Here is a 6,860-nt window from a genome sequence, read left to right as displayed (position 1 = left end):
ATGCAGTAGGGCAAACCCAGAGCTCTACCTGCTAGTTTGCCACTCAGAGATGTGGAACTATTGAAGCTTTGCGGGTTATTTAGCATTTTTAAGCCATTGTCAGGGGTAAGAAATGCAGCTGCATTCCACATGCATTGTCACCTAATAGTCACAAGGTTTTATTTCTCCCATTTATAATGTACAATCGTTGCTCTCTTGACAAGTTCCCTTTAGGGACCAGTTTCTCTGGTTGAATTGCATGAGATTCCAAGACAAAGGAAATGCCCTGAGCTTGGACCAATTTATTACAAATGTCTTGTCACTTCAATTAATTCATGTACACTGAGAATTCATGTGGAAATGTGGTCATTGCATGTTTGATATACACGTGGAATACATGCAGTAAATCCAAAAAGTATATGGAAACTATATGCTGTGGTTGAAAAATAGTTTTACACAGTTCTGCCCAATATCCTTCATTTGCCCCCATTTTTTTTTTGCCTCAGAATATAATTTTTTCTGTTGATGTCTGTTTGCCAACTGCCTTTTCACTGTGTGAATTATTAAACACTGAAAGGCTATTTATAGCATACTGGAAAACACAAAGGCATATGCAGCAATGCATTACCAGTTTCAAAGTTGTGCAAACATCATTGTGCAAAATGGAGCCTGTGGTAAAGCAGTGTCCTGGATTTAGGACAAATTTCTATCAGCACTTGCTCAACACTATTAAGTTTAAAACAAGTAATTCCTTTTGATAAGACCTTTTGTTCAACATTTTGAAACAAGTGTGTCTTTGAAGATAAGACATAAAACAATATACATTTGCCAATTTTATTTATGGGCTGAAATGCTGTACAATTTACATGAAAACAAACCCTATTATTTCTTGCAGAAATTGCCACGGGTGTATCTGGCCAAGTGAAAGAGGCTCTCGTGCCAACTATATGAGCAACAAGAAAAAACGAAATATAATAGAGCAATGCCACAATGTGGGCATACATCTACTAAGACATATTTCACAAATATTCAATGACTGCAAATACTGGCCTCTGAAATGAAAGTATTATGATATTACATCTCACATAAAAAACATTAAAAAACAATGTAATGAAAGCATAGGAACACAGAACACATGAATTGACAATATTTAGTGAAAACTATACATGCTTTTGCATTCATGTTCATGTACATGTGTGTAAAAATAATACATTAATGGTTTATATATTTACACAGGACCTGATTATATGCAGTATTCCATGTCTCCAGCATTAAAAAAAGTATTTTTTACTTGGAAAGCAAACGGGCTAAATAAATAAATATTAATTTCAATAACAGTGGACTGGTCCACAGTGTATGACATTTTTATGTTCAGTTATTTTTTTGGGTGGGTGATGGGTGAGGGTGTGTGTGTGTGTGTGTGGGGGGGGGGGGTGTTGTATCACAAGAAATGCTATTGGAACAAGAAATGTCCCCCACAGTTACACTAGAATGCCCGTGCAGACAGGCGTACGCTCAAAGATGTAGTGTGATATCTGCTTTGACATCTATATAATGGCATCCACTGGTAGGCAGTCTCTCATGGAAGATTGGACTTATCCACCACTGTGCCTATACAAACAGAAAATCCATAATCGCAGTTTAAATTGCTCCAGACTCCCTCTTTAGCATTCAGATGGAAGGGTGGATGTAAGATTAAAATTATTAATGTAGTTACAGTATGATTATGGATCATTTTGTGCTTTACACTTTGAAATAGCTCACATGAACTAAGTGCAATGTCCAAGTCCTGTATTGATTTGTCACATGGATTATATCCTCGATTCAAATAGAAATGTTTTATTTGTCAGGAGAAATCAAATTTCATATTTTATAATGATATTTATTTTATTATATTATTCTACTTTAAACTGTCAAAACAGCATTTATAATCAGGCTATCTGGGGCAGGGTTGCCCAGCCCTGTTCCTGGAGGTCTGCGTCTTGTATGTTTTCTTTTCAAACACCACACCAGATTCCATAAATTATCAGCTCAAATAATTATCTCTACCTGTTGAATGTGGTGTGCTTTGTTATAGTTGGAATGGCAATCTAGAGGATGGTAGATCTCCAGGAACAGGGTTGGACAGCCCTGGTCCAGGGGAAATGAAGGAAAGTATTTTTCCCACTGAAAATAGTACATAAACCCATTCAGTACAACAAAAGTTGAAAGAACTACTCTACAGGGACTTTGTTGCTTGGCTCAGCCCCATTTTGGATAAAACAAAGCTGTTGACCCCTGTCCTCCTGGTCCTCTATTATAAATGTTGCCTGTCAGTATGTGATATTGCATCTACGCTGAGCCAGTGCTGTACATTGCAGTGATATTTACTGTACATTTGTTCTTGTGCAGTAACATACCTTGTCAATGCCTATTTGACCAAAATGGTGTTTCTATAAACAGGGGTTTCTAATTAATTCATCTGTATTCATCTGTTGCTTGAAATATGTGTCTGCCTTTCAAATAAGTTGGAGGCCACAGAACACACAATAGCTAATCCACATCATTACCAGAGGTTTCTGACTGTCCGTACTTCATTTGAAGTTATTTGAATTTATTTTCATTTAATTTAATTATGGCTTGCTTTGAGATACTTTGACATAACCTCTCACTGATTAAACAGTAACAGTACTCATGAAAGGAAACAGTTCCCTATGGTGAACAGTAATTACATAAATTATTCAGAAACAATAGTAGAACAATGGTTTTATGGAACCGTATGGACCAAGGATATTTGCGAATGTACTGTCCTCCTAGTAACGAACAACAAATTGTCTCAGAATATTTAAAACTTTGTGTCCATGGGAAAATGACTTTTTGAATCGTGGGAGAAAGTTCACACCTGCATACAATAATAACTTTGATTCTTTATTCTGTGTAGAAATGCCTTTGTGGATTGAATTTCTTTCAACATTTCCATTTCAGTCATAAAATAGGATGTGAAGTATTTATGGGGTTTTGTGTTCCTGTTGACGTTCTGTTTACAAAATATTATATTGACCTTTTGCTTCATATTTCCCACATAATGGGAACAGAATTGTGATTATGCTATTTCTTTAGTCAGCATGACTAAGGAAAATGAAAGAATGGTCTAATGGACCTATAGGCCAAGTAATGTTTCTAGCTGTAAATTTTCCAGGTCATCTTCTCCAGAATATTGTTCCTGATTTTACTGGGAAATGTGCCTTTTTGATTCTCTATAATGTTGATATATTTTATTGATTATGGGTTGTTTGAGATACAAAGTAATCAGTTATGCAGTGTAAACTTATAAAGATCAAAGCAGCAAGCATGCTCCATCTTTGCATGACTAAGTGTATCGAACAAAGCTTTGAAATCCAAGCAGAAAAAAATGAAAACTTTATAGACAGAGTATATACAATCCCTTTGATGGATTCGTCAGCAGCTTCTTTCAGTGATCACGCATGTATCATGAGAATTAAGTCAGCTTTCTGTGCATAGAAATATTACAATATAAGTTGTTTTTTTGTAATAAGCTAATACAAATGGAGTGAAAACAAAATTGTTCTTCACCTCACGTCTTCATCTTTCTTTAATCAATTGTCTGAACTCATTCCCACCAATGTCCTTGAATATTTCAGAAAATTAACAAATATTCTTATCATTCTGCTTTAATGTCCATTGTAAATAAACATAGGCAACTACTCTGTTGACTCACTGGAGAAAACCAAGCAAATAAACTTTCGAAAGTGTTTTATGTACCACACAGTCACATGTATGCTCACACAAAAGGCAACAGCAGCAGGCCAGAAAGGAAGGAAGAGGGGCTTTTTATAACAAACCTGGGTGGATTGTATTCTTCCTTTCCTGGCAAAGCCTGACAAATTCCCCTTTAATGTGAAAATAAAAAGCTGTGGCAGCCGTAAAGATGGAATTTACTGCAGCCAAAGCAGTAACAGTGAAAATTAGACCCCACCTTTTACATATTTATATTTGATATAATCACTGGTAATATTCTAGTCTCCCCTTAAAGGCTGCTCGGTTTTCACAATCAGCCAACTGTCCAAACATACCCTAAACTTGGTGGAACTGCCCATATTCATGTTGCTGAACCAATTAATAGCCTATGGCCTATTGAGATGAACAAATCACATGAGGATGAACAGCATCTCTCCCCTAAATAGACACCACAATAAAAAAGAAAAAGAAAATCAGAAGCCAGTAAAGCTCATGTTTATTGTTGAAAATAGCCATTCCAAATAAATTTGCTCAACTGCTTTCATTGAAGGAATTGCGTGGATATTCCATACCTTCAAAAGAAGACATTCAAACTACTTGTATCTCTGTTACGTGTTTGGTTAGCCAATTTACTAGATAGATAGCCTGGCATTGCTGGCCTGGACGAGTCACTGACCATAGATTGCCTGGACAGTGCCAATGGCACATTATCCCATTCAATAAATAAATAAATAATACTCTCTGCTCTGCTGTCTGTGACTAAATTTTGTTCTTGCAATGCCAATTCCCGAAATATTTGTGATGGGACACATCCAATTCATCAGTATTCACCTAATCAGATTACAGTGTGCCAAACCAAGAATAAGCCAAGAAGGCATATTTGTTCATCACAGAATGTAATAATTGAAGCGGAAACTACCAATATGTTTGTTTTTATCAGTATAGGCCCTTATCAGAATAGAGACAAATTTAGTGGCACTACATATGTATTTATTCACAATTATTATTACTAGAAATTGTGCTCTGACACAATAATTAGCTTACTCTCAAATCTTCTTTCCAGTGGTGGCAGAAGACTGGGTTGAGGGTCCCGGTGGTCCACAGCAGGGGCTTACTGCTCTCTGAGTAGAATGGCTGGCCACATGGCTTGATTGTGTGCTTTGACTGCGCAATGATGCTGGACACTGAGTTCCAACATGCCCCTGCCTATGCATTAGCCATAATAATGTTTAATGCAACATTGTATATTCCATGTATACCATGCACTTATTTGGTCCTACTTAGCACTCGCTCTTATCCATTTCTTCTGAGACATTCATTACATATTAATGTTGCCATATGATGTTAGTATAGGAAAACTATAGACCCTTTATACAAGACAATTATCAGATGAAAAATGTAAACGATAGGAAATATTGGATTCATCAACCTTTGAATTGTATTAAAACAGATGCTTTTTGTAAGAATTAGTTTATTGAGTTTGCTGGCCAACTGTAGGGCAGATTAAGTGCATTAATGGTGAGCACTTGATTTTCGGTCCGCCTTTATTGTTTAACACAGTAATTATGAAATGATGTCTGTCTAGCAAAAGCGGTTTTGTGAAACATGCTTGTTGTCAATGAATGACTGTACAGCAGCTAATCATAGTGTTGTCAGCAGTCCTGTAAAATATGAAATCATCCCGTTATTTTAAAGTAAAATATGCATCCTACCTGGCTAGCCTATTAATTCATATGGACACAGTTCTGTCGCTTAGTTGTGAGAATGACTTTAGCCCCAGTTTTGAATAGATGACAAATGTTATTGTGTTACCTATTGTCAACATAGCCTAGATGTTCTGACAAAATGAACTCCGTATAAAACGTGATCATAACGACCCCAAAGTGTTTTGGCTAGGCGAAGGGGGAAGTTACAATGTGATCATGTTTCATATGTTTTATATAGACGGTATCAGTTTTTAAGATTAGCCAGATAAAGAGCCTGCATAACAGAGTGCAAAACTGTAGTAGTTGCGGTTCAGCTGCTTTTCTGAACATTGTGAGCTGACATGGTCTTCCGAACAATTGACATGAATCCAAGTGTTTTTTCTGTCTGGGATCACCAATAAGCAACCATAATCATAAACCACATTCCTCAGGAGGAAGACTATCATTGAACGGACGTTAACTTCTCGTGGAAGCGGCCGCTTCCCCGTGTTCTGTTCGGAACACAGTGAGCCTATGTCAGTCTAGTTAAGCAAGCTAACTAAGCTTACTTAAAGTTAGCTTCAAACTTAGCCAGCTGATCAGTTAGGTATATTTTACCTTGACTCACCACCTAAAATGCAACTAACATTGCAAGCATATTTTCTGATTTTAATTTTATTTAGACTAAAATTACACCATATAACTAGGTAGCCTAAACCAACTAAAACTTTTATCCCAAAAGCAATAACCCCAATAGCTCAGGTTTTATCAGGATATAGCCAGGCTAGCTACGTCCGAGTTGTCTAATAAAGCTTTTCTTTTCAACCAAATGTAGTTGGGTTTTCCCCTGAAGGTTTCACTGACTTTCCACCACAAAAAATGTTCAGAGGCTAACGTTAGCTACAGTTGTACCATATGTCACTTTGTATTTCTTCTAAGACGTTATTTTCATTCATGGTTGAATTATCAATTATTAGATTTGTTAATATCTAAGCACTTTGTGACTGGACGCCTAAATAAGGAGTTGAACAACGTAATGTAAGGCTTGCTGTCAGCTTGAAGTAATGGTATCTGATCTGCAGCAACAAACTATTATTTATTTATTATTTTATGGCTTAATGGTATCATAAGCTCATTATGTGCTGAACATGAATTTAGCTTATTATGTTCCTAACAGTACAACTTTCACGACCAAAAAATAAATAAATAAAATAACTTCCAGATCAACTTTAAAATCGAATTCCTTATGGAAGGCTTATACGGCTCAGCCTGCATAACAGAGTGAATAGCTGTTTGGACCATCGTGAGCTAACACAGTCTTCCGAACAGAGGGACAGTAATTTGTTGTTTTCTCTATAAATATTGGTCCAATTTGCATCAAAGTGTTTTATTGTCTGATATATTCAATAAGCAATCATAATCATAAACTACATTCCTCAGGAGAAAAACTACCATTGA

This window comes from Conger conger, chromosome 4, assembly GCF_963514075.1.
Source record: "Conger conger chromosome 4, fConCon1.1, whole genome shotgun sequence".
In the NCBI taxonomy this organism is placed as follows: domain Eukaryota; kingdom Metazoa; phylum Chordata; class Actinopteri; order Anguilliformes; family Congridae; genus Conger; species Conger conger.
This window is presented reverse-complemented; position numbering follows the sequence as displayed.